Here is a 26,004-nt window from a genome sequence, read left to right as displayed (position 1 = left end):
CTTAGGCAGGGAAGAATGATAAGTGACACAAAGTTCTAAAAAAATGAAAAAAAATACAAGGGGGGGAAACAGTCCATTTTCCCAGAGTCACTTCTTTAGTGTGTGACTTGAAGCCAGGCTCAGCTGGGCGGGAATCAAAAACACATGACAGGCAAGCCAGGCACCACCACCCTCACATCCTCCCAGATTCACAACCCGTGGAATAAAGTATTCCCACTGCTAAACCGTGCCGCACTGATGTGCTGTAAGGACTCCTAGGACCTCTCTGACCTTTGAACAGGTTCAGAATGTGCCACCTTCAAATGGGGATGAATATAAATTAATTCTAGAAGAGATCAAATTTGTTAATAAATTATAGAGCCTAATGGAGAGAAAAGAATGCCTTTTGTCTGGAATTTACTTTGAGAGGATGTGCTTTTTAAAAAATAAGTTTCTGATTAATAAATGAAATAAGTAAAATCCCATAGCCCAACCAGCAAATATATTTTGAATGTCCACTGCTATAATCTCAAACTCCACTGAGCCCAGAATCTTTTGCATAAAAACTTGATTTCTAAAACCAGGATTTTTTTGTTTGTTTCTATTTCTTTCTAATGGTTTTGGCAACGTAGCCAAGTAGTAGTACTATTTTGTGTATGTTTATTCCCTTACCAGATATCTCATTATGGAAATAAAACAATAGATGTAACATCTTACTTTACATATAATAAGAAAAATTTAGGTGAAAATGAGATAAATGTATGTTTCACTATAAAGAAAACACTAAGCAGTCTTTAAGATATTTAATATCATTATTCCCTCCTGTTCTGTTAATGTTTTGACGTTATTAAATGTTTTAATGACAAAATTAGATGGTTATTTAGGGAAGGAAAATTTTTCTGCAACGGGATTATTTTCATAGGACAATATTAATGTATGTCTGTAAATCCTTTTGCTTATAACAGCACCATCATTCTTCCAGTGGAATTCCCCATGGCTTTTCTCAGAGTGGCAGTCAGATCAGATTAGAAGTGTGAGTAAAATATTATTGCAAACAATTAAAGCATTAGACTCATAAATTGATCAATAATTTTTCAAGAACATGATAGGTCATGATTTCTTTTCATTTCATTGAAGATAAATGTGATAGCTAAGATGAGAAGACAGGTTTATTTTTGTGTTAGGTATTCTGTGATTAGTTAATTAAATATTTTCATCGGTTAGGGTGACCTCTTGTCTCTCAGCTAGGTATTGACTTTCACAACCATGCCTTCCATCCTTCTGATTGCGGTCAGGAGAAATCAGATTCTCCTCACTGCCACCTTCAAGCTCTGTCTTATCTAACTCAGAAGTGCCTTCCTTCCAGAAGGCTTTCTTTGGAGAGGAGTATCACTGAACTCCCGTGGTCTAAACCCAAAGGTCTCAGGTTTGTAAAAAGGTTCATGGCAGGTCAGATATTTTTCAGTATATTTTTTAAAGGGTTTCTTGAGCTAATTTAACTTCTTATATTCATTAATTCCTCTCCTTCCATCTCCACCCCCTCTGAATAAACGGCCCTTCACATGAATCCAATTTAGCTTCAATGCACCTTATTCACACTGCCTTTTATTGCAAGCCACATTCCAGCCAGCTGTAAGATTGCCCGGCTGCCTCAGGTTTCCCGATTTAGCTCTGGAAATGATTTCAACATGGCAAAAACTTTTCACTGGCCAATTTGGAAAACAGGATTCAATTTGTGAAGAAAGTCCAAAATGGCAAATGAAAATGAAGAGGACGGAGAACGTTGGGACAGGGGTAGATAGTCAGAACAAGGAGATGAGAACCCTTTGTAATTCTCTTCCTGGTGTTCCTTCCTTCTCCCCTACCCGGCCTCTGGTTCCATATTCTTCAACTGAGGTAGGATGGGGAGGAGATGGGCGGGGGAGCTGAAGCTGAAAATCAGTTTTGAGCCTTGCACTTTTGTCACTGTCCTTGGGGCTTCTCTTCTTGACTTTGGTTTAATTGCAGCACTGGTATGAACATGGGGTTCTCTACCAGCAGCTGGAGGGAAGTGGGCAGCAGTAGCCAGGACGAGGTTTAGAGCCAGGCAAAATTGCACTGTCTTATCTGGGAGCAGCCATAGGAAGGGGAAACAGTTTGCAGCTGTGAATGAGAATGCATATCTAATCAAAGTAGGCCAAGGCATCAAATGTTCACATTTACACGGCTGGAGGTAAAAAATAGTAACACTTCCCTTTTACAAACACCATTGAACTTAAAGCCAACCTGCTAAATTTGAGTCTGTCTATTAAATCCAAAAGTTATTTTCAAGTAATTCATATGGGGTGTTAAACAGTTAATTAAAAGTGGATTTATTGTAGGCTTTGGTAAAAAGATATGTGGTTGAAATTCATGCAAGCAGATTGTAGATTCCAAAGCCTGATTGATTTCCAAGTCTAAGAAAGATGTATTTCTAGGTAAAAACTGTGTGTGTCATTGTTTTTCTTTGGTTATATACTCCCATCTCTCCCAAGAGAAAATGAGTGTTATGTTTAAATATGAGCATAGTTTAAATAGGTGCTATTTAGATCTATACTATGTTGCTTCTGCTATACATATAGAATTTGTGATATCAAAATAATAAGTGCATTTTTTCCTGCAGAGGACACTAATTTTGAATAATTTTAGAAGTCTAATACCTTCAGAAGTTAACCATTGACTATAACAATTTATACATTTAGCTATATCATTTTGACATATCTATTAAATGTGGGTAGTCATTTGAATTTGTGGAAACCTTTGATCTCACTACCCTTTCAGCATCCAGAAGAAGTACTGATGTAGGCATATAAAGCTGAAAAAAATAGCCTAATTTAGTTCAGAAATGGCTGAATTAGTTCAAATATTTATTAGGTTAATAACTGCTTTAGAATAGGTCAGGCATTTTCTAATCATTCAGGACAACCCCTAACGTTTTTTCTAAATTAGCATAATCTGTTCTAGAAGTTTAGGGGTTAGGCTAAGAATATGAGTAGGCCATTGCTTTGACACAGCCATTCATAGGACCAGTTTATTCCACAACCCAGCACATTATAGACGACTCTGCTTTGACCATCAAAGGTGTGATAGCTTTGATTTGGAACAGCTCAGTCAGTATAACAGGTTAGACATGGATTTATTTCTCAACTGTCTTGAGGCCAAGAGAGTGTAAGAGAGTGTAAAGACAGGCCAAAAGAGTGTAAAGGAAAGAATGAAAATGACTTACAAAAATAGAAACTACATGGCTTGACAAATATTTGTGCATGGGAGGCAAAGGAAAGAATCAAAGATGACTCCGCATATCAGAATAAGAGAATAGATGGTGGTACCATTAAAAAAAAAAAAGTCAGATAAGTGATTCTTAATCTCACAAAACAAACTGAGGGTTGCTTGGGGAGGGGAGCCGGAAGAGGGGGGTGGGGTTATGGACACTGGGGACGGTATGTGCTATGGTGAGTGCTGTGAAGTGTGTAAACCTGGTGATTCACAGACCTGTACCCCTGGGGATAAAAATACATTATATGTTTATAAAAGAATTTAAAAATTTAAAAAAAAGTCAGGAACTGGCTTTGGGAAAGAAAGCAAGGTTTGTTTTATAGAAGAGTAGCCCATGCATTTATGATCAATTAGTTTTCAACAAGGTACCAAGACAATTCATGTGAAAAAAACCTCATGCCATACACAAAAAATTAACTGAAAAATGGATTATACACATAAATATAAGTGCAAAACTATCATAGTCTTAGGAGAAAACATAGGAGATCTTTCCAACTCTGAGTCACACAGTCTTCTTAAAATGGCATCGAAAGCACAAGCAACGAAAGGAAAGTGTTAAATTGGGCCTCATCAAAATGAAAAGCTTTTGTATTTCATAGGACACCATCAAGAAAGTGAAAAGGCAACCCACCAAATGAGAGAAAATACTTGCAAATTGTATGTTTGACAAGGAACCAGAATATATAAATAACTCTTATAACTCTATAATCAAGGCAAATAACCCAATTAAAAATAGACAAAGGATTTAAATAGACATTTCTCCAAAGAAGGTATACACATGACCTATAACCATATGACAAGATGCATCTTTAGTCATTAATGATATGCAAATCAAAACCACAGTGAGAAACCACTTCACACCCACTACAGTGGCTATAAACAGAATGACAGAAACATAGCAAGTGTTCTTGAGGATGTAGAGAAATTAGAACCCTCATTCATCACTGGTCGGAATGTAAAATGGTTCAGCCACTTTGTAAAACAGTTTGGCAGTTCCTCAAAATATTAAACACAGTTTACTTTATAAATTGGGCCCATAAGAGATTAAAAATAGCTAATAATACACTAGGATAATTGTAACAATATACTGTAATAAAAGTCATGAGAATGCGGTCTCCATCTCTCTCTCAAAATATCTTATTGTAGTGTACTTGCCCTTCTTCTTGTGATGACATGAGATGGTAAAGTGCCCACGTGATGAGATGAAGCCAGGAGAATGACATGGACATTGAGATGTAGCACTAGGCTGCTGTTGATCTTCTGACTAGACATCAGGAGGAGGATCCTCTTCTGGGCTACAGTTGATCCTCTGGGCCATCTTAATGGAAACTGGGGAAAGCGAAACTGTGGATAATGCGGGGTGCTGTGTCTCCATAAGACAGCATAGTATTCCACCATAAAAAGAAAGAAGCGCTGGTACAGGGCACAGCCAGTGTGAACTTTGAAAAGGTTATGCTGAGTAACAGAAGGCAGACCTAAAAGGCAACATGTTGTGGGATGCCGTTTATATGGAATGTCCGGAATAGGCAATGCTATAGAGAGGTAAAGTAGGTTAGTGGTTGCCTAAGACAGGGACCAAGGATGGAGAATGATTGCTAAAGGGTATGGGATTTCTTTGGGGATGATAAATATTCTGAACTTGGATTTTGGTAGTGGTTGTACAACTCTGTAAATATACTCCAGTCCATCGAATTATACAATTTTAAATGGGTGGATTGTGTGGTCGGTGAATTATTTATCAAAAAAGCTGTTTTGTTTTGTTTTTTAAGAAATAAAAATGTTAATCTTAAGAAACCAGAAGTGTATGCAAGGGTGAAGTCCAGTGAAACCTGGGAGAGAGGTCTGGGCCAAAGGGAAACACATGCAGCTCTGTGTAGAGTAAATGAAGCTGGGAAAGTGAATCAAGTATCCAGGGAGAACATGGAGTAAAAATAGTGCAGTTGTGGGGATGCAGAACCTGGGGACACAGCTATGTTTTTTAAGGACAGAAGTCAGAAGAATGGTCTGAGAGATAAGAAGGGAACAGTGCATAGTACAGAATAATTGAAGGCAAGGAGAGAGATGGGTTCACAGAAGAGGTAGTTTACCAAGGTAAATTTGGAATGACCAAATATGCAATTGACTTTGATGTTGGGGAGATTGTAATTTTACAGTGAAGTTCTGTGGAGGTGAAAGCCAGATGCAAAGTTTTAATGAATGAGGCTTAAAGAAGGTCATATAGACTAGGTTTTCAAGGAGTTTGGGTGGAAAAAGAAGAAATTACTGGAGTTGAAGGAAGGTTCTGCTGTTGATAATGATAATGACGTTGTTTAGAAAGGAAAATCTTAAGATTTAGAGGTAGAGGGAAAGGAGCCAGAGAGGGGAATGACTGATAATAGTACAGAGCAGAAGAAAACTCATTACAAAGTAAAACTCTGGATCTAAGCACTATAAAAACTTAGCACACCACACCTACCCTACTAGCCCCTTCTTTCCATTTTCCTTTTCCATTTCCATTTTGTAGGTAGAAGCTACAGTGTTAGTCTTTTTTTTTTTTTTAACTGAATGAAAAATATACCTCAGCTGTTGATAGCCTGTTATTTTGGAAAAGGTTTCCAAAATCTGTGCTCTTTCTAACACTGGCGGGACTCTTCCCTGCTAGAGGCCAGTGGTTTGCTAAACTCAGGGTCCAGCACTGCCTCTTTAGAGCTTGGGCACAATGTTGTAAACATGTCTAAGTACGTGATCTCAGTTCAGAAACAGTAATAATAATGTCTGCTTGCAAGGATTTTGATAAAATTATTGGAAAGGTATTATTGAAAAATATAGCTGGTAAATAACTGGTAAAGAGTAAAGAAAGCACTAGAATAGACAGTTATGGGCTCCGATCTAGGGCAGTCTCACTATGCCTCTGTTTTTTCAGCTGTGAAGTGGGTAAGATAGAGCTCCTATGGTTGTTAGGATGAGTAAATGAGAAGATGTGTGTAAGCCTAGAGCCTGAGGCATCATTAAGTGCTCAGTGATTTCAAGCCGTGGCAGCAGCTCCTGTTGCTGTTCCCACAAGTCAGAGTGAAAATCTAATAACCAGAAAAAAGAAAAAAAGTTTCTCCAATTATTAATGAGAGCTAATAAGAATGAGCTCTGCTGATTTAATCATTTATTCAAATTAAAGTCTGAAGCTGCTGTGATGTTTACCATTTGCTAAGAGTCAAATCTCATCTTTTATTACAATAACCACACAGTACTACCTCTGACAGGCACACTTTAGTCTCCTTTCCCCCTCAGTCACTGGTTTTGATAAATGTAATAAAAATACTGTTTTTGTTCTTGATTTAAAAAAAAACACAATTAATTACAATGAAGTAGATAAGACATCAATGTGACATGATCATTGTTCACTGTGAAATTCGTGGGTCAGAGTAATAAGCACTGACAAGTCCTCCTAACAGTACATTTTCTTACTTAAGATGCTATTAATGAAGTAGCTATCAGATTTATATGCCCCTGCAAATGAAATGTCTTAATAATACAAGGCCTATTTGTGTTCACGACAACAGGGTCTCTAACTCATGTTTACCTTTCCATCTCTGATATGCGATGAAGTTATTTGATTTATTGCAGAATAAAATCTATGCCATTTCTGGTCATTATCCTTTTTCCATTGATATTTTAGTGCTTGTTACAGTAAAATTCCAACAGAATTACACAACCGAGAAAGAATGATTTGATAGGTCCTAAAAGTATATACCCTAATGGATTTCTGATGGAGATTGAACTTGATGGCACTATGTTAAGTTCTTGAAGTTGGAAATTAATGTTATATTTTTAGGGGACATTCTTGGCATTGCTTTTACCTTTGGGGAGGAGGAAAGGAGGAATATCATAGCTTTTCTTCTTTTCTCAGACAAAAGCAGGAAATTTTTTATAAATTACAAAACATTCACTTTGAATAGCATGCTGTGATTCCCAGCTAAGTCACTTTGGTTCACCCTGTTCTTTGCATTTCTGCAGACAGTAGTAATCAGAGCAGTATGGGAGCCACGCACAGTCTGATTTATCAGTGTAGCCCCAGGAGTTCAGAAGTCTCCTCTGTTTTGGGGTGTAAAACAAGAGGAAAGGCCAAAGCTGGACACTGTGCCTGGGGCTGGATGTCCGTGCAGTGGCCTGGCTGGCCCACCATTGAAGTGGTTTAAACAAAGTCCGTGGGCTTCATTCTCCAGACCAAAGGACGGGTGTGTCTTAGGGAATGGCAGGTGGGCGGTAACAAAGGAGGAGGGAAAGGATGGAAAACACTGGAGACGAAGCAGACAGCCCACAGACTGGCAAAATGGACTCTGTTTGCCCCTTGACACCTAGGGAGCCCAGAGGCTGAAACAATCATGATTTCACCTCGTCACTTTCTACTGTGATCTTTATAAACTAAAAACACAAGGTTGTTTTTAACACTATGAAAACACTGCTTTGTCCCTTTGCCTTTGTAGTCTTTAGCCAGTGTCAGTTTAGATATATTTTACCATTTCTCCTACTCTTCCTTGGTATGAGAAAGTGATATAAAGTTCAGATTAAGCACTTGACTTCTTTACTTGGATTTGCAGACATATTAATTTGATATATGATGAACATAAACAAGCAGAAAGAGAATGAGTGGGAGAATCCACTTATTCTAAGATAGCTTTCCTTTTTCAACTTCAAAATGAGAAATAATTATATTTATCTCTGTAGCATGGAGATAACGAGGCTGTAAATTAATTTCCATGCAGGTTTTTCTAATAAATTACAGAGTTTTGCTCTTTTCCAGAATCAGAAGTCCAATATGGCGTTTCTGGGTCAAGTGCTCTGGGCCTTCTGACCCTATTTCTTTATAACAAGGGCTTTATCCCCTTAAATCCATAAATTATCTGAAACATCCTTTTAACTTCTCTGAGGAGAGGTGCCAGATTGCTTAAATATTTCCTGTTTTATCAGAGTTCTATATTCATTTTTCACTTGTTTCAACATAGTTTCCTCCTATAGTTAAATCAGCGTTTCAGAATTTTAACATTGAGTAGGGAACGTACAGATAAATGATAGAACCTTGTAGCTTTTTAAATAGATAAATCTTGGGCCACTGCCAGTAGGTAAATAACTAACTTCTATTCAAACAATTTAGAAGTGATCAGCTACAAGGTCGAGCAGCTCAGGGCACTGTAGCCTAATGCACTTTTTAATGAGTAAATCATTGCTAACTGGTGCTCTCACAGTTTAACTCCTTTTTAAATATACTGCCCATGAGTTATGCCCCTAAAAAGTAAGTGAGGTACCCTAAGGGCCAGAAGGGGACTGAGAACATTTACAAATGAGCGTGACACTAATGTGAACCAATGGATTATTTGCATTCCACTGCTTCAGTTATCACTTAGTGGCTGCAGGCTCCGATGGCAAGCCTGTGGACTGCATTATGTTAGTCTCAAAAATAAATGCTAATATCTGTGATGTTTTCACATTCCCCACCATATTTGGTAAATTGTACTAGCTTAGCCCCTAAGGGCTGCCAAGAGTCTTGTTGGCAAAAATGCCACTTTGGTGAAGACATAACTGACTACCAGTCCTATTTGTAGGCTTTCCCTAGTTTACGTTGCATCATTTCCTCCCTATGACTCTGGGATTTGTGGTTTTTATTAAATGTTGATGATTTGAGTTCTATATAAATCACCCTCCTATATCACATTTTCCTTTGTTGGCAGTGTTCTTTTGATCTTTATAATTCTTATAAAGAAAGTTCTCAACTGTGTAAGTTTCATGAATGGTTGTCTGGATCTGATTTTCACATAGATATTTAATTGGGTATTTGGGACCAGTTGATGAGAAAAGTAAAATGCAAGGGGTAGAAGGACCATGACTGAGTAATTCAAGTTCTCACGTGCAGGTTGATCATGGTCTTTTCCTTAAATTGAGGCTCTTGCTCTAATTATAATTCCATTATATCAAGATCTTCACTAGTTAAAAATTGTATGGTAAATATTACATTGCTACTGTTTCATTTATAAATTCTAAATGAACTGGAAATACAACTAGATTAATAGTTTTTTTAATAATTAAAAACCAGTTCTGACTAAATAGACATGTAATGATGTACTTTCTAGGGATTAAATAATATCTGTTAAGAGCATTAACATGTTGGCATTTTTCATCTCAACCCTCTCACATTCCTGTGAATGTAACTTTCTTTTTTCACACGACATTCTCTGTGGCCAGTAGAAATATTAGAGCATAGCCCCACATGACAAATTTTATTTGGTTAATAAGGCAACAAAACATGAGATCAAAATTGCCTTTTGGTATATTTTATATTTAAGTTACATTAATGTTAAAATTTAAATAGTAATATTTTAATGATGGAAATTTTTTAATCATTTGGCTTAATATACAAAATAATTTGTACATAGGTAGGAAGAAAAGTCTCGAGGTACCAGGCGTGCTGACTTTTAGTTGCATCTCTCTTCCTTAATCTGTATGTGTCTATGCAAATTAAAGACTCACCTAAATTTTTTCAGTAAGACAGGGTTTTAGAGTGGATAGATAACATATGACTGTCTTTCTAGCTTTCAAAATATGTTTTGTAATGTATTTAGAAAGCTCTTTCTATTATTTAATCTTTAAGATATTTATTTCATTTTTCTTTTTATTACTTTTAAAATCCATTGATCAATGTATAAAAATAGACCAATGAAAATTTGTGATTAATTCCATAAAACTATGTATTTTTTAAAAGGCCAATTATTTTTAATGTCATAAGTTGCGTATGTGTAGAAAGAGTGACCTTTTCTCTTGAGAATGGCTTATACTGCTACTGCTAGCATAACTATTTTATGAGCTACTGTGAACCAAGCTAAGTGACATTATACTATTTCATTTAATCCTCACAACTATATGCGTGATATATGTTATTAACTCTGTTTTTTACAGATGAAAAAACTGGAGCTAAGCCCAAAGGTATAATAAACACAAGGGAATTCTGAACTGGATAACCCATGTTTTTTTCTATTACATCATATTGCCTTATCCTTATAAATCCATTCTTGGATATCATCAGGTAACGAACTCAAGAGCCACAGAATTATAAGATCCTATCTCTAGCTATATTTATAAGCCATGCTTCTCAAATAACCAACAACCAAAACTGTGTTAGGATTCTCTTGATCACTGATGCTGACTGTGGGTCACTCGCCAGGTGTTGCTAATGGCATTGAGTTCAAGACTGAATTTTAGAGTTTTTATTTCCTTCCTAAGTCCATATGTGGAGTCTTTTCATTTCACTATTTTTCTCTTAGTGATCCTAAGTCACAATCATTCTAATTGCACAATATGAAACGTTTTAGTCAGCTAATCATCTCATCATAAAAGCACTAAAAGAGTACTTCTGATTACATTTTGGTTTGTTTCACTTCAGCCTTTTATTAATATTTGACACGTGCACACACATATGTACATCCTCATACATGCTCGACTAAATGGGGGATGATTTTATTTATTTATTTAATAACAATTATTTGTGTTTCTAAGTAATTTTGTATCTCCATAAATCAACAACAACGATTTAATAGCTCTTTGGTCAACCTCACTGACAGTACTGTGCATGAATTTTCTCTTTCTCCAGTTTTGAGATACCAAGAACTGTAAAGAATTCTCAGACCCCTGCTGCCTGGTAAATATGCTTTATTTAGACAGCATAAACTGTATGTTCCAGTTTGAAAATGCCACCCCCTGTTTTTAAACCAGTGCCTTCCTTGGTTGATTTAGAAAAGAAGTTCTAAAAATAAAATTCTCATAAATAAACCTACTTATACTATGTGTTCAAAAATAATCATTTTGATTATCTTTTGTGGATGAAGTTTCCTTGACATAGGACCAATCTGGGAAAAGACTCTATTAACCTTTTCTGTAGCTGCAAGACTTAGAATCACACTGCTCTTTCTCTGTGATTCTGGAAAGTTATGTAGGCTTCCTTCTACTTACAATCCTTGCAGATCTCTGTCTGACTGTTGGTCGACGTGCCAGATCTTGAGTGATGTCTTTTGCTTCATCCTGCTGTGCGTCTTGCAGGAAAGCAGATGCTCTCAACCATTTGAGTAATCTGAATCCTGTTATTTCCAGTAAACTCAGTAGGATTTCTGGGATGAGAGTTGGAGCAGTCCTGCTGAAACACTGAGAAGAGAGATGAGAGGTTTGCTGAAAAACAGAATAGGCATTTTTTGATAGATAAATTTGTCTCATTTACATGGCTCTTATTTTGACTGCATTTTTGCATTTATAAGTAAAACACAATGTTTCTTCAGATTCACTTCTTTTGACTGGTCACTGTTGCCCTTACATGGCTATGTGGCAGAGATTTACGATGATACGCTTCAGGAATGTATTTGAAATTACTTAACTTAAACCTATATTCAGCCTGCTTTTTGCCTAGAAAGTAAGCCATCTTTTTTTTTTTTTTTTAAGATTTCATTTATTTACTTGACAGACAAAGATCACAAGTAGGCAAATAGGCAGAGGCAGGCAGAGAGAGAGGAGGAAGCAGTCTCCCCCCCAAGCAGAGAGCACGACACGGGGCTTGATCCCAGGATCCCGAGACTATGACCCGAGCCAAAGGCAGAGGCTTTAACCCACTGAGCCACCCAGGCGCCCCGAAAGTAAGCCATCTTAATTTTAATCTCCGTTATTTAGTTTTTTTAAATCACTTAATGATTTTTTTTTTTAAATTTCTGGTCTTTCAAGTTTAATTTCCAAACAGGGGCTTGGCTGCAAATCGGTTAAAATGTAGTATAGAATAGTATAGCTTCTCTCTCTCTCTTTCTCTCTTTGGGGGGAGGAGTTTCATTTCCTTGCTCATTTCTTCCATGTTCTGGATCTATGTCCCAGGTTTATTGTCTGTATCACTGGTTCTAGTTCCATAGAAGAAGGCTGCTTCTCCAATATGTTCAGTCTACTTGATTTCTCAGTGCCCATCTTTTCCTCTTGCATGTTTCTTTTTTAATAGATGAATGCCTTCTTTACTGAGAGGAACATCCATTTCCAAAATTTCATCGTTTTGCATCTGGGAAATATACTTCAGGAATTGTTTTACCTTTGGTTCAAAATTGTCAAGATAATAGGATGTTCTTTTTTTGTTCCTCTTTGATTTCTACTGTCATATCTCATCAACAGTTTATATCTTTCCTTACTAGTTCAGTTTTTCTACCAAGTACTATCACTGTCTCCCATCCAAGTACTAACCAGGCCCGACCCTGCTTAGCTTCCGAGATCAGACGAGATCGGGCGCGTTCAGGGTGGTATGACCATAGACCCAAGTACTATCACTGTCTAGTGGGGATATATACTTACTTTTTTAATTTCAGTGTCCTCCAGAATATGGACAAAGACCTTGTCATGGGTAGACAGTGACCGAGATTTCCAGCTGGATGTGGGGCATTGTTTATGCTGCTGCAATTATCTTTGTTTCTAATGATTGTCTGAGTATATTAATGGAATTTGGTTGTCATTGGGAAAATACTGCACCAAATATATTGCCTTCGATCTTTGCTTTGAAAGATACCATGTAAGTGCCTATTTTCTGGTTACCCTGGCCGAACTAACCAACCATAGCAGCTGTTGGACATTAACCAAAATAGCTAGAATCCACAGCAGTGTGCTTATAATACTAGTTAAAAAAAAAAAAAAAAAAGAAGGGGGGGTACTAAGCAGTATTGGGTAAAACAAGAATAGTAAGCCCCAACTTAGCCCAGTTAATTTTTAAATTTTTTCTTATAACAGTAAAGTATTTCTGTAAATTTTCCTTCCCTTCCTTTTCATTTTCAGGTTCTGCCTTACTACCCCTGTAATATAACTCTACTGAAGAAAATATATCATCACTTATTGTTATTCACTTTCCCACATAGCAACTCAAGTATTTGCTGAATAATATAACTAATTTTTTATCTCCCTCTTCATGTTTATCCAAGAGCTCTCTATATCACCAATGTGGAATGAGGTCATATGTTCATGAAGCAAAATGAATAGGCCCTTTCATTACAGAACTAGGGTCAAGAGTGCTGCCACCTAGAAAGGCTATCCTGCCAGTGCATATAGAACTCTTGGAACACTCTTCTATGGCTCATGCATAACATCTAGATCAGAACTACATGAAGGAAGTTTTTAAGAGATGTCTTAGAAATACAGTACATTTCCAAAGTGACCACCTAAACCCATCTGTCCCGTGCTTGCCCTGGCAAGTTACTATAAAGTGAGTTTTCTGCTACTTAAATACAAAGAAGTAGAAATGAGAGAAAATCTCTCTAATATGGAACTTCTCCATATTATCTCAATATAAAAAACTTGGGTAACATGATGAGAAAGAAGAAATTTCTGTCTTTGAGAAATTTTTTTTTTTTGGTTTAACATAAAAATGCCTATATTGATTCATAATTCTGAGTTCACTTGAAGTTTCCTCACCCAGCCAGCTTGTTTCCTTATTAGCAGGTCAGTATCCAAACTCTTCAGGAATGCATTTGAAAGATTTCTGAGAACTCTGAGAACCTCTATTTTTCCTTAGTCACCTTTTCAGTGGTTTGACCCTCTTATAGTCAAGTCATCCTTCCCACTTAGAGCTAAATAATTTTCTATATTTTGTACCCAATACCTTTGCAAATAGAAAATACTCAGTGAATTTTTATCTTTTCCATGTCCATAACTAGATTTTAGAGATAATCTTTGAGGCGCCTGGGTGGCACAGTTGGTTGAGCATCTGACTCTTGGTTTTGGCTCAGGTTGTGATCCTCAGGGTCCTGGGATCGAGTCACACATCGGGCTTGGAATTCTCTCTCCCTCTCCCTCAGCCCTTCCTGCTCATGCTCTCTCTCTCTCTCTCTCTCTCTCTCTCTCTCTCAAATGAATAAATAAATCTTTTTTAAAAAACACTTTGGGGCACCTAGGGGGCTCAGTGGGTTAAAGCCTCTGCCTTCGGCTCGGGTTCTGGGATCAAGCCCTGCATCGGGCTCTCTGCTCAGTGGGGAGCCTTCTTCCTCCTCCCTCTCTCTCTCTCTCTCTGCCTGCCTCTCTGCCTACTTGTGATCTCTGTCTGTCAAATAAATAAATAAATAATCTTAAAAAAAAAAAAATCCCACCTTGAATTTGTTTTTCCTTTTTCTTTATTCACAACTTTATGTAATAATTTATTTAGCAAATATTTACTGAATACCACCCATTTATTGAGAATTAATTGTTTTGCTTGGTATAGATAATGAAATTAATACAGTGCAGCCTCTGACCTTGCATGGTCACCATACATACTCAGAGAGATCAGTTACAATAAGCGGTGGTGAGTGTGATGACAGCCCTGACCCCAGGGATATTTAGAAAAAATTAGGACTGTTTCATGCTCTACTTTCTATCATTTGCACTCCTGTGTACCTATCTACTGGAAAAATATTCACTCTCTTAGAGTCTTATAAAATTTTATTCTTAAATGCTATTTTCCACATATCTAATCATTTAACCTGGTTCTCCACTGGATTCTGTGGAAAGTGCCCTGGGTTTGTTTAGACTTCAATTCCCATTTCTAGGGATTAAATAATATCTGTTAAGAGCATTAACATGTACATTGGCATTTTTCATCTCAGCTTTCTCACATTCCTGTGAATGTAACTTTCTTTTTTCACACGACATTCTGTGTGGCCAGTAGGAATGTTAGAGCACAGCCCCACAGGACTAGATGTCACACTTCCCCATCTACACAAAATGGAATACCTCTGCAGAGCCAAGAATTCCCCCGTGGTTGCTGGTTATGTTCTTGGGGTTAACACATCACAACCTCCCTTAGAATACCCAGTTGTAAAACTGGAAGGATATCCCCAAGCAATAAACTAATGTAGATTGTTTTACTAAGGACTAACTGAGGACTTCTTTTAAAAGATGTTAATTCTGCACACAATTATGTAGCACAGATACTGGGAACAGGATGTGAGCCAGTCACTTGATCCAGCAAGCTGAGAGTGCAGATAGGTGTGGCTGACCTCTAACTGGTGAAAATTTGCTTCATAGAGCAAAAGAGTTTGGGTATAGATCTTATATCTTGTATAATTTTACTCCCTAGGGGAAGCATTACTCACAAAATGTGAAATTGCTCTAAAATCCACATCCTAGGATCTACATGGTAAAGATCTGTTAGGCCAGGTGGCCAACGAAGCAGTGCACCTGCCAGCCATTTTGGTCTTTAAACGTCTCTCTCGGTAGATTACAAATGACCCATGTTGGATGTGTCTAAAATGCATTTTCCCCTCCAAAATGTGCTTTTCTATAGATATCCAAAGTCAAAAGAGGATAATGGACAACTTGACAAAAAGAAGGTATGCCTTCAATCCTTACCCTCTTTTAGTCCCTTTAGTTTTTCCCATCGGTTCTGCTGAACATCTGGGAATATGCTGCAAACCGAGACCACTCTTCTGTGGGTCTAACTGTGAGACTTTATGAAAGTAATGTGAGCACAGTTCCTCCCACCACAGGGGTGGACAGCATCCAGTTCTAGCAGTGGGACTTCTCTGAGGTGACCCTGACGGGAAGAGAGAAGACCCACCCTGCTGGTCATCAGCATGTCAGAAACCAGAGCTTGAGGCTAGCTACTCTTTGCTGTTATTCTGAGGACCACGGCTCCACTGCAGAGGAGTAGCAGAAAGTTGTATTATGCTGGCATTCTAACTATGATGTTCCTCAAGGTGTTTGTTCCTGCAAGGTCTATTTGTCCTGGCTTGTTCCCATGGGAAGGGCCAATACAGATGATTAGAGAGCCTCAGTACATATGAGAATTAATGATCTTATTTTTCACCAGAAAAAAATAAGGAAGGGATGAATTTTGACCTCATGGTATATTCTGAGTAAAAGTTTGTTGGACAAACAGGAATAACAGTACAAATACCTAATGTTTCCATTGTATGTCAGAGTTTTTGGAGAGCTCTACTGTGAGTAGCCTCATTTAATCAGTCCTGAAGATAGCACCATTAGTACTATTATTCCCACGTTAAGTGAGAGAGAGAAAGATCACAAAAGATCAGGAATTGTCCAAAAGCCAGGCGTGTAAACATAGGTCTTCTACTCCCAGCCGCCTCTGCTTTCTACCAGCCTGACACGGCAGCCTCCCCATACCCTGGGCATGGCTTTGTTTCTTTAACAAATTATCACACTCATTTCCAGAGTCTATTTATTACATCCTGAGGATTACATCCTTAGGTTAAGGATTATATAAATCAATAAATGATCTCTTATGTTTCATTTCAAAAAACTTCTTTTTTTTCTCATCACTGTCAGCTCCAGAGTGTAACAGAAAACACAGTCAGACCATATCTTCAGCCTTACTAACACCACATTATCTTTATTTTTTAAGTGAAGATACAATAAAAGATTACATAGGGTTATTTTGAGTACATATTTTAAAAGATTAGCAATGTGTTATTCTTATTTGGAGCAAATTTTACTTTGTCAAGTTTACTTTGGCATAATATTTGGCAAATAGAAATTGTGAAAATATTTGGTGATACTACAAGGAACAACGCATTGAGTATCTTGAGATATAATACACTTACTTTAAGAATAATCTTGAAGAATCTATACCCTGAAAATTTCATAAGATTTCTAATCTACTTATATAATTCTGGTTTTTAGTTGTTTTGAGTCAGTAACACAGGGGCCTTGGGTTTTATTTCGTGTGCATGCACACACGTGTGTGTGTTAACTGACTAAAATCTTTTTATAATGTATTTTGTGGCATTTATATACCTTTAAAAATCAGTTTAATTCTGACACTCAGAGATTGGGTTGGTACATATCCTTCTAGACTTTACATATGCATTTGCAAATAGAAGAAACAACATATTTTGTTAAAAGATATGCCAATATTTTCTGTAACTAAAATCTGAATCATAGACATCAAATTGGTATTCTTTTGAAATTATTTCAAGTTCGTTAGTTTGAAACAGCTCTTTCAATCAATTTTTTGGTATATTCTTACACTATTCTATAGTTTTATATTCTTTTTATTTTGGATTGTATGTGCCCAAGGATAAGTAACCTCAAATATGAAGCAGTCACATAGTTTCCAAAGAGAAGAAACAAAAAATATTCTAAGCCAGCTGAATAATTAAACATTGAGGAATGTGACAAATGGTCAAATGACTATAAGTTTTAATTTACTAAATTAAGGATAAATACATACTTTAAATAACATTAGGATATTTAGAAATCGTGGGGGTTCTTTCTACTCACATTTTATAAAACAGTTTTATTCAGTATCTTTAGACACACTTTTGATACCTCCCTGAGTCATCTGTTTTTCAGAGCATATCATGTTCTTCCCGGGCTTTTGACTCCGTTGCTGGTGCTGCCATTGGAAGGTCTGTCCCACGCCACAAGTCTTCAGTGCATAACACGAGGACAGCTGCTATTTCATTCATCCCATGGATATATATATATAGTCATGCCTCCCATCCCTAATATATTGCTTTTCAAAGTGCTTTCTGAAGTATTGTTGACATCAAACTCTTGTAATTATGAGGTCATACTTGCAATAATTACAGCAATTTTTTTAACCTCTTTTTTAAAACAGATTGTTCCATGCCCTCTTGAAGCCTGGCAACTAGGATTGATTGATGTTTAATTAACATTTCTTCCTTCTCGCTCAGCCACCCCAACATAGCACTTCAAAATAAATAATTGAGAGGCTGCCCCATAATATATTAGCAGGATTTTGTTAGGACTCAAATATGAGGTGATTCCCCTTCCCCGTTTTTAAAGATTTATTTATTTATTTTAGAGAGAGTGCAAGCAAGTGCAGGAAGGGGCAGAAGGAGAGAGAAACTTCAACAGACCCTCCCTGAGCTCAGAGTGGACTGGGGCAGGGGGACCCTTGATCTCAAGACCTTGAGATCATGACCTGAGCAGAAGAATCAGTTGCTTAGCTAACTACTCCACCCAGGGACCCCAGAAGATTTTATTTATTTATTTGTTTGTTTGTTTATTTAAACTCATTTAGCGCATGAGCAGGGGGAGGGACAGAGGGAAAGGTAGAGAGGGAACCTCAAGCAGATTCGATTCTCACATGACTTTGGATCATGACCTGAGCCAAAATCAAGAGTTGGATGCTTAACCCACTTGAGCCACCCAGGCATCCCTGAGGTGACTCCCATTTTGCTAAGGGATATTAGTAGGAAGATTTGGAAATTTAAATTGCAACTATGAAAGCAATGTCCACCTCTTCACTGTATTTTCCGTATCACCTCTTAAACTTCACATTTCTTCTGTTGAACTTTTTCTATGCAACCAAAATAGCAAATTTGAAATCCCAGCAGGCCGAAGTGAACAGCTAGAGTCAAGAACAGAGTGAGTCCTAGTACTGCAGGCCAAGTGGCTGTCCTGTCCCCTGTGGGGTGGCATACTTCTATGCCCTGTGAAAGAACATGGTTCCCCTTCCTCCTGTTGGCGCGTTCCCCTCCTGCAAGCTATAATTACAGCATGCTCCGATGCAGCTGTGACTGGTGGGGAACACGAAAGCACAATCAATGGATTGTTTCACAGGAGTAAAGTGAGTGTATGGTGTCAAAGGATTTAATGAGTTCTCATGGCTGCCCGTACTTCGAAAGAAGTTGACACTTGCCTTTTCTTCGTACACTCTGGCCCCTCCACAGGTATGAGCGGGTGTTGTGTTTTCCTGCTGTCACCAGCTGCTCGTATCCATTCAGCTTGTCTTTCACCAGGCTGGCCTTACTGAGGTCCTTGAAACCACAGATAAAGGAGTAGGACCGTTATCACTTAAAAAGAAGCATGCTGCTTTGGTGTTGAGGTCTCTCGTCTTCTTACGTAGTCAACATCTTCAGCCATTTCAGTCCTGGTCCCATCCCGCTTGTTTCTTCAGTGCTGCCCGAATATTGAGAGTGTCAGCTGGTATTTCATTTCTAAGTGTCTAAACTGGTTGTGGGCCCTGTTTGCAGGGAGCAAGTGGTCCCAATGCAGGCGTCCCTCTGAGAAGTTGTGGCTCAAAATTCCATTCCTTTATGAACGGCTGAGTTGTGGCATTGCACTCTTCTTCTGAAAGGGGTACCAGGGGGCCTAGTGATGGAATTAAGGATGCAGATGTGGATCTAGCCCAAGTGAACACTGTCTTAAGGAGAAGTGCTGTGAGAAGGTCAGGGTGCAGAACACCCTCTGACCCACATAGTTCATGATGCCATAAATAATAACCATCCTGACGACCGCCCTTTCCATCTTCAGAGCACCATACTTGCCTTCACTTACTTCCTTCTCCCCACACCTCTGTAAGGTAGGGTTTTATTACCTTCAATTTTCATATAGAGACACAGGGTTGGAATAAGTGACTTGCCTAAAGTCACCAGAGCTGGCCCTCACTGTCTGTCCCTGTTTCTCTGTCCTTCCTCCCCTGTGAAATAACTCAACCCAGACCCATAAAAATGTGGAGATTTTAGCTGTTCCCAGAAACCTGTGTGATGCAATAATCCATTGCCACTTGTTGCTCCTGAAAACACTGTTGCCTGATTCTACTGTGCCGTGTCTGCTTACAACAGCAAAGCACAGACTGAAAACACGTAAACAGCTGTTGGGGGCTAGGGGTGGGCCAGCGGGGAGGCGGAGTGTAACAGAATAGGCTGCCAAATTCTTGGCTGCCATATGTGCTGTGTAATACTTGTCATCTCAAGTGAGTCATTAAAAGGTTTCCCCTTAATGGGTCTTTGAAGTGCTGGGACAGCTTGAGCGCATCTATAAATTGCCACAAACAGCCCTCTGACTGAGTTAGCTAATTGCTTGCTCTTTGACTTATTAGGATCAACTGAGTTAAATAATTTGTCACATGTGTGGCTCGTAATAAATAATGTGACTAGCCAGTTTGTGAGCTGTTTTGGTGATATATTGTACCCCTTTTGGATGTTGTCACATATAGCTAGCAAATGCAGGCTGTTTTATTCAGAGGACTATCATATCCCTGTATAAAGAGTATGTTCTGGCAGAGCAATTGGGGGAAAAAAAATTTCTTTAAAGAGTCTGGTTACAAACCAATATGTTCATTTCATCTTCAAGCTTTCCATAAAGCATTCATCATCACTTCTCTTGGTTATTAGGCATATATATCACACATCATGCAAGTCATAGGCGAAAGAATATAAATAAAAGTATTGAATTATTATCACTAACATGGGTTGAATTTTTACAGTTAAAATATAATCTGTTGCCTTTGTGAAAAATAAGATATTCCTGCTAACAGCCCGGTGGATGTCCTCAGTAGCTCACCACTGCATGCTGTGGACAAACACTGGGCTGGGTGCTGTGGGCCACCCCAAGGGCATTGTTGTCCACTGTGAGAAGACACAGGGTAATAAGTGGGTAAGAGAGAACGATGGGCAAGGGAAAGATTGTTTTGTAAAAGGAGATATGGGAAGATAACTATCCAATCATAGGGGTGGGAGTATGCTGTACTACCTAGAAGTTAGAATTAAGTACTTCATTTGCCCAGGAAAGAGTCTGGTACGTAACAGTGCTCAGTGCACCACACAGAAAGACTAAGTTGCCAGCACATCTGGACTGCCTGGCCGTGATAACAATATCATATATTTGTTCTGGGGGGAAAAAAAAGGAAAAAAGGGCAAGCAGCTTGCCATGTTGTTAATCTTAGTCTGGACTATGTTCTTGTCGAAAGTATTATGTGACTAATAAGAAAAGAATTGAGCTCTTTTGTAACTATTTTTTTAAAATCCTTTCAAGAATACATCATAATTGGCTTTTCTTATTATTAGCAACGGCAGCTTACAACAGCAATTTTGTTCTATTTAACCTAGAACAAATCTGTCTGAAATGAGGGAAGTTATGCTTTTCTTTTATAAAATTGGTAGATTGGTCCTTTCACAATTTCATAAAGAAATAATTCTGTAGCAAATAAGGATAGGAAAAGTCCAGCTTACCAATGGTTTCTTTTAGCGTTTCATTTCATGGAATGTCATTTATAATTTATTTGCCTGTGCTCCCCAAAGCCCTCAATTGAAATAATAATAGCCTTGACTTACACTTTTATGGCAATTTTAAAAATTAAAATATTGCATACTCTATATGTGTTACTTCAAAATGAACGTTTTTCTGCTCTTTTCTCTAATGACCTATTCTTTTTCCCTCTTTGAATATATTTACTTAGGGTTTTAATATATCTCTATGCTTACACATTATCACTGAGACAACAGGCAACAAAAATGCCAGAAACTCTCAAACAGTGAGGCCAAGAAGTCACAAACAGGCCCCAGCTGGAGGGTTTCCAGTTTGTTCTCCCCTTTCCCTCCACCCCTTTCCTGGCCAGCCCTTTCTTAATCCATGGTACTTGGTAACTCTCCTTCTGGAAATTCACAGTGTAACTAGATAAAGGTTTAAGTATTGGGCGGGGGGATAGGGTTATGAATGGGTTATAATCCTTCGGAGGATTAGGTATTTACTCTCATAAGGGGATGCCATCCAAACCTGGATTTGTTTCATATGCAAAATAGTAAATGTCTGGGGCTGAACCTGATGTTTATTTTTACAGCACATGGCATAGGTGATATTATCAATTCCCTGGGCCCCATTCTTTTTTTTTTTTTTTTTTTTTTTTTTTTGCTTACATAAATTTATGGGTAAAATTTATCATGTGTGCCTTCTATGAAATGTGAAATATAGGAAAATAGAACTATTAATATAGCTTAGTTTAATCATGTATATTTTGCATTTGTTTTGAATACTATTTGTAAATGACCTCTTAAATTTTGTAGGTATGTCTTGGGTATAACAAAAATAATGATTCTGTTAAAAGGAATATGTGCAAAGAAAGGGGTATTTAAAAATATTTATCTCAAGGTAATGGGACTGTATTTCAACGGACTGTATTTCCTCTTCTTTTTTTTTTTTTTTTTTTAAATATTTGACAGAGAGATCACAAGTAGACAGAGAGGCAGGCAGAGAGAGAGGGAAGCAGGCTCGCTGCTGAGCAGAGAGCCCGATGTGGGACTCGATCCCAGGACCCTGAGATCATGACCTGAGCCGAAGGCAGCGGCTTAACCCACTGAGCCACCCAGGCACCCTGTATTTCCTCTCCTTAAAAGACAAAATGTGCTGAAGTTGTACACATACAGCCAATCTGAGGTTTCCTCTATGACAAGCAAAGAGCCACAATGATGATTTGGCTTGGATTGCTTTGCAACTGTGCTGTGTACACATGCTGGGGCAGGGGGGAGATTGAGATTGTGGATTGCTTGGCGCCGGTATGTATTCTGCTTCTAAGAATTGAGTGCACAGTCACTGCTAAAGGTACAAGCTGGATGCTCCTCCTTAGCTCTTCTCAGTCATGTACAATGGCAGGTATGTCCTGGCTTTATATGCAGATCTGTCATACCAGTTATAGGGTTGTCATCCAGTAATGAGGAGCGGGGAGGGGCTGAAAGAAACTAGCATTGATTTTACTGCTTATTTCTGAAGAAAAAACAGTATAAAGTGGCCATTGAATTAAGTCAAGTGCCAAAAACAGCATGTTGGCAAAGCACAGGGGTGTCCAGCTGCTTGTCATGGCCTTGTTCTCCCTTCTACCCAGAAAAGCAAGCACCAGGTGTGACATGCTCCTCCCCACCTGCAAGAGAGAGTAGGCACCACTTCCTCTGGGGGCAGCTCATGGTAGAAAAGCATAGAGACCATCATAGCCTGCAGCACCAGGTTTGTAGTAAAAGGATCTCCTCCAGGGCATACAAGTGCCAGTGGCTGCCTCCCCTATGCCAGGGTTTATGGAAACACCCCCAAGAAATCAGTCTGCCTGGGCTTATGATGGTAGCACACCAAGAGAAATCACAGGGAGGTAGTTGGGGAAGACCCCTCTCTCTGGTCATTAGCAGGTGTCCTCCAGAGTATGAAAGGATAAAGAGCCCACTAAATGTTCCAAGAGAAGATTGTCTCTATCCCACAGTGTGGTTCCAAACATTGGGTCCTGTGATTTCTTTTTCTGCAGATTTTCAGCTTTTTATTTTTCAACATTAAAATTTATTTTCCGCCTATAAGCATTTCAGTCAACTTTTCCTGCCGTGCCAACAAACGAGGGGGAAGATGGTCCCAGGTTTTTCAGCATTCCTAGCCATGTCAGAAATGTTACTGCATGAACATCTTAAAAGCTACGGCTCTCACACAGATCGACAGTTCAGAATACCCACATACCAGACATTCACCAGGGAGTAAGATCTTGACAGCCCTCCCCAGCTTCTGCCAAAAGCAAGTCCGAAATCATTGCTGTTAAAAGCATGACACCATGCCAACCTCTTCTTTACTTTATAAACCCTCTATCTGCCTCAAATTAGATCACCCTAGAGAAACGTACCTGAACCACATTTTCATTCTCTCCCCGCAACTGAATGGCCTGCCCTACATTATGATGTATGGATGTCTTTGCCTTTTATTTAATGGTGCTAGTTAGAAATAGGAAGGTCAAAAACAAGAGGAACAATTTAGCATCTCCAAAGACACCTTTGAAAATATTCCCAGTTGTGTTACTCAGTATCCGTATATAAGAATTCATGCACCTCTTGCCAGAGAAAAGTATTCCTGAAGAAGTAGCATTTTCCTTTTATCCAAAGGGTATGAACTACGTAACCCAGTGGGGCTCCCTTCTTGCTTCAGTTGCGTATCCACTTAGGGACTAAGGAAAGCTTGATGTCCTGTGTTTTCCTCCTATCACAATGTGGTTTCCGATCCTTATTTTAATATTTTCTTTTCAGGTTGTTATTTCAATTTAGGCATTATAAGATGTCTGAAATATTTTTGGGAGGAAAATAGATAAAATCAGTGAGATGTTGATTTTAAATGAACACTTTAAACTTAAAATTTATATTAAGATCCTACTCCTTATTTCTTTTTTGGGTGTTTATTGAAATATAATTGACATATGGCACTGTGCAAGTTGAAGGTGTACAGCATGATGACTTAAGTCATATATAGTATATTACAAAATGATTACCACAAGAAATTAAATTAACATCTTTTATTTCATATAGCTATTAAAAGAAAACGTGTGTGTATGTGTGTTGAGAACTTTTAGGATTAGTGATAGCCTGTTTCTCCCACCTCCATTCTGCCTTCTGTTATCAGTATTCCTGAAGGTGTGTTTTTCTTCAAATTTTCATAAGCCAATTTTGACCTTTATTCTGATTTGTCTTCTCAGAATTCTCTTTGATTTGCTGACTTATTTTTATTAAACAACTTAAAGCCATACTTTTCTGTAATTCAAAATTACTCAAGCAGTAGAGGGAAATTTTCTCTTATCTCTTTATTCTCCAAGATATGTGTTCACACGTTTCTAGGGATCTTTATGGTAGGGACCTTCTTGTGCAGTGCTTAGAGAAGCCTTTCAGGTTTGCATTCTTCAGCAGGGTTGGCGTCAGTAAGTTGGCTGGTGGTAGAATGCATAGTGTACTGGTGATCTGAGTGCACAGTATTGTAAAGTCCAAATGTATGGATTCTAGATTGGTCAAAATAATTTCTGTCTATATTTGCCTGTGAACTCTACCGAATCTGTCAGAAATAACCCTATTATTACCTTTAAAACTAGCCTAATTGCGTGTATTACCCTATAATAGTATCAATAAAAATGTATCTTTGTTAATACTTCAGAGGGGAGAAAACCTTTTTCTTTTATGGGAAACATGTTAAGATTATTTTATGAGACTTATTTAACCACTTTTTGAAGCAATCCTTATTTTGACTCTATTGGTGTGCACTTTAAGAAAATGCAATGTGTGAATATTTTTATTTTAAAAATTGTCACTAATTACAACTCTTTTGAGTTCAAGGTGATTTTCCATGCATTAAAAATCATCAGAAGGAAGGACATAGTCTCTATAAATTTATTGCAAATAAATTGGAAATGTGGCTGAATACATCCATACAATTTGTCAGAAGCATATTTTGGCATAAACTGAAAGACAACACTGATTTTTTTTTACAACTTTTTTTGATGTTAGTTAAAATGTTAACAAAAACTATCGATGTATTAAAAACTAAAAAATATATTTGTGTTATCATTCCATAAGGTGGTGTGCTGGGTGTTTTTTTCTTCCTGAAAAGGACATTAGCAAACCATGCCAACCATGCACCACGTACTACTGTCCAGAAGGACTTGGGGACGCCCTTGGGGCACCTGGGCCAAGGACACCACCACAGCTTTTGCTCTGTTCACACTTGGCTTGCCACTCTTTTCGGAGGATGAAGATGCTGTAGTGTGGCCCAGAGCTCTTAACCAAAACCAGTTTATTGCTTTGCTCTTTCCAAATTAGGAATAAAACTTATCATATAGTTAGTAATTAAAGAAGAAAAAATTTTAATGTTTTCCTTGTCACGGTCTCAGTAGATTTTAATTGTTGAATTTTAATAAGCAAGTTAGAGTTGACCCATTGAACTGACTGCCGGTTGGAAATAAACTGAGCCCACTCTTCAATAAATAGAAAACCGAACGATTAGCAGCAGAATTAGCTCATACTCACAACTAACTACCTGCTTTCTGTATGGCACTCAGTAGCTCCAACCACTTAACATTTTTAAGCCTTTTTTCCCCTCTGTAATGTAAACTCTGTGAAGCTCAGGCTTTTCTAAAGCATGTACCCTTCTCTAAGTTAGCTTGATACAATAAAATCTTTGTTCTCTGCAGCATTGCAGATTCATATATGTATATACACACATGCACTGTCTAATATT

At 38.0% G+C, this 26,004-nt stretch overlaps 1 protein-coding gene across 2 annotated transcripts in view; it reads left to right on the top strand.

Annotated features, from left to right (window-relative positions):
* The window catches only part of GMDS (GDP-mannose 4,6-dehydratase), a 648,570-nt gene that overhangs the window by 381,203 nt on the left and 241,363 nt on the right, over positions 1-26,004 (top strand). The gene's annotated exons all lie outside the window — the stretch shown is intronic.

This window comes from Meles meles, chromosome 5, assembly GCF_922984935.1.
Source record: "Meles meles chromosome 5, mMelMel3.1 paternal haplotype, whole genome shotgun sequence".
Classification (NCBI taxonomy): Eukaryota; Metazoa; Chordata; class Mammalia; order Carnivora; family Mustelidae; genus Meles; species Meles meles.
The sequence above is the reverse complement of the archived record's forward strand: the minus strand, read 5'-3'. Positions and strand labels throughout refer to the sequence as shown.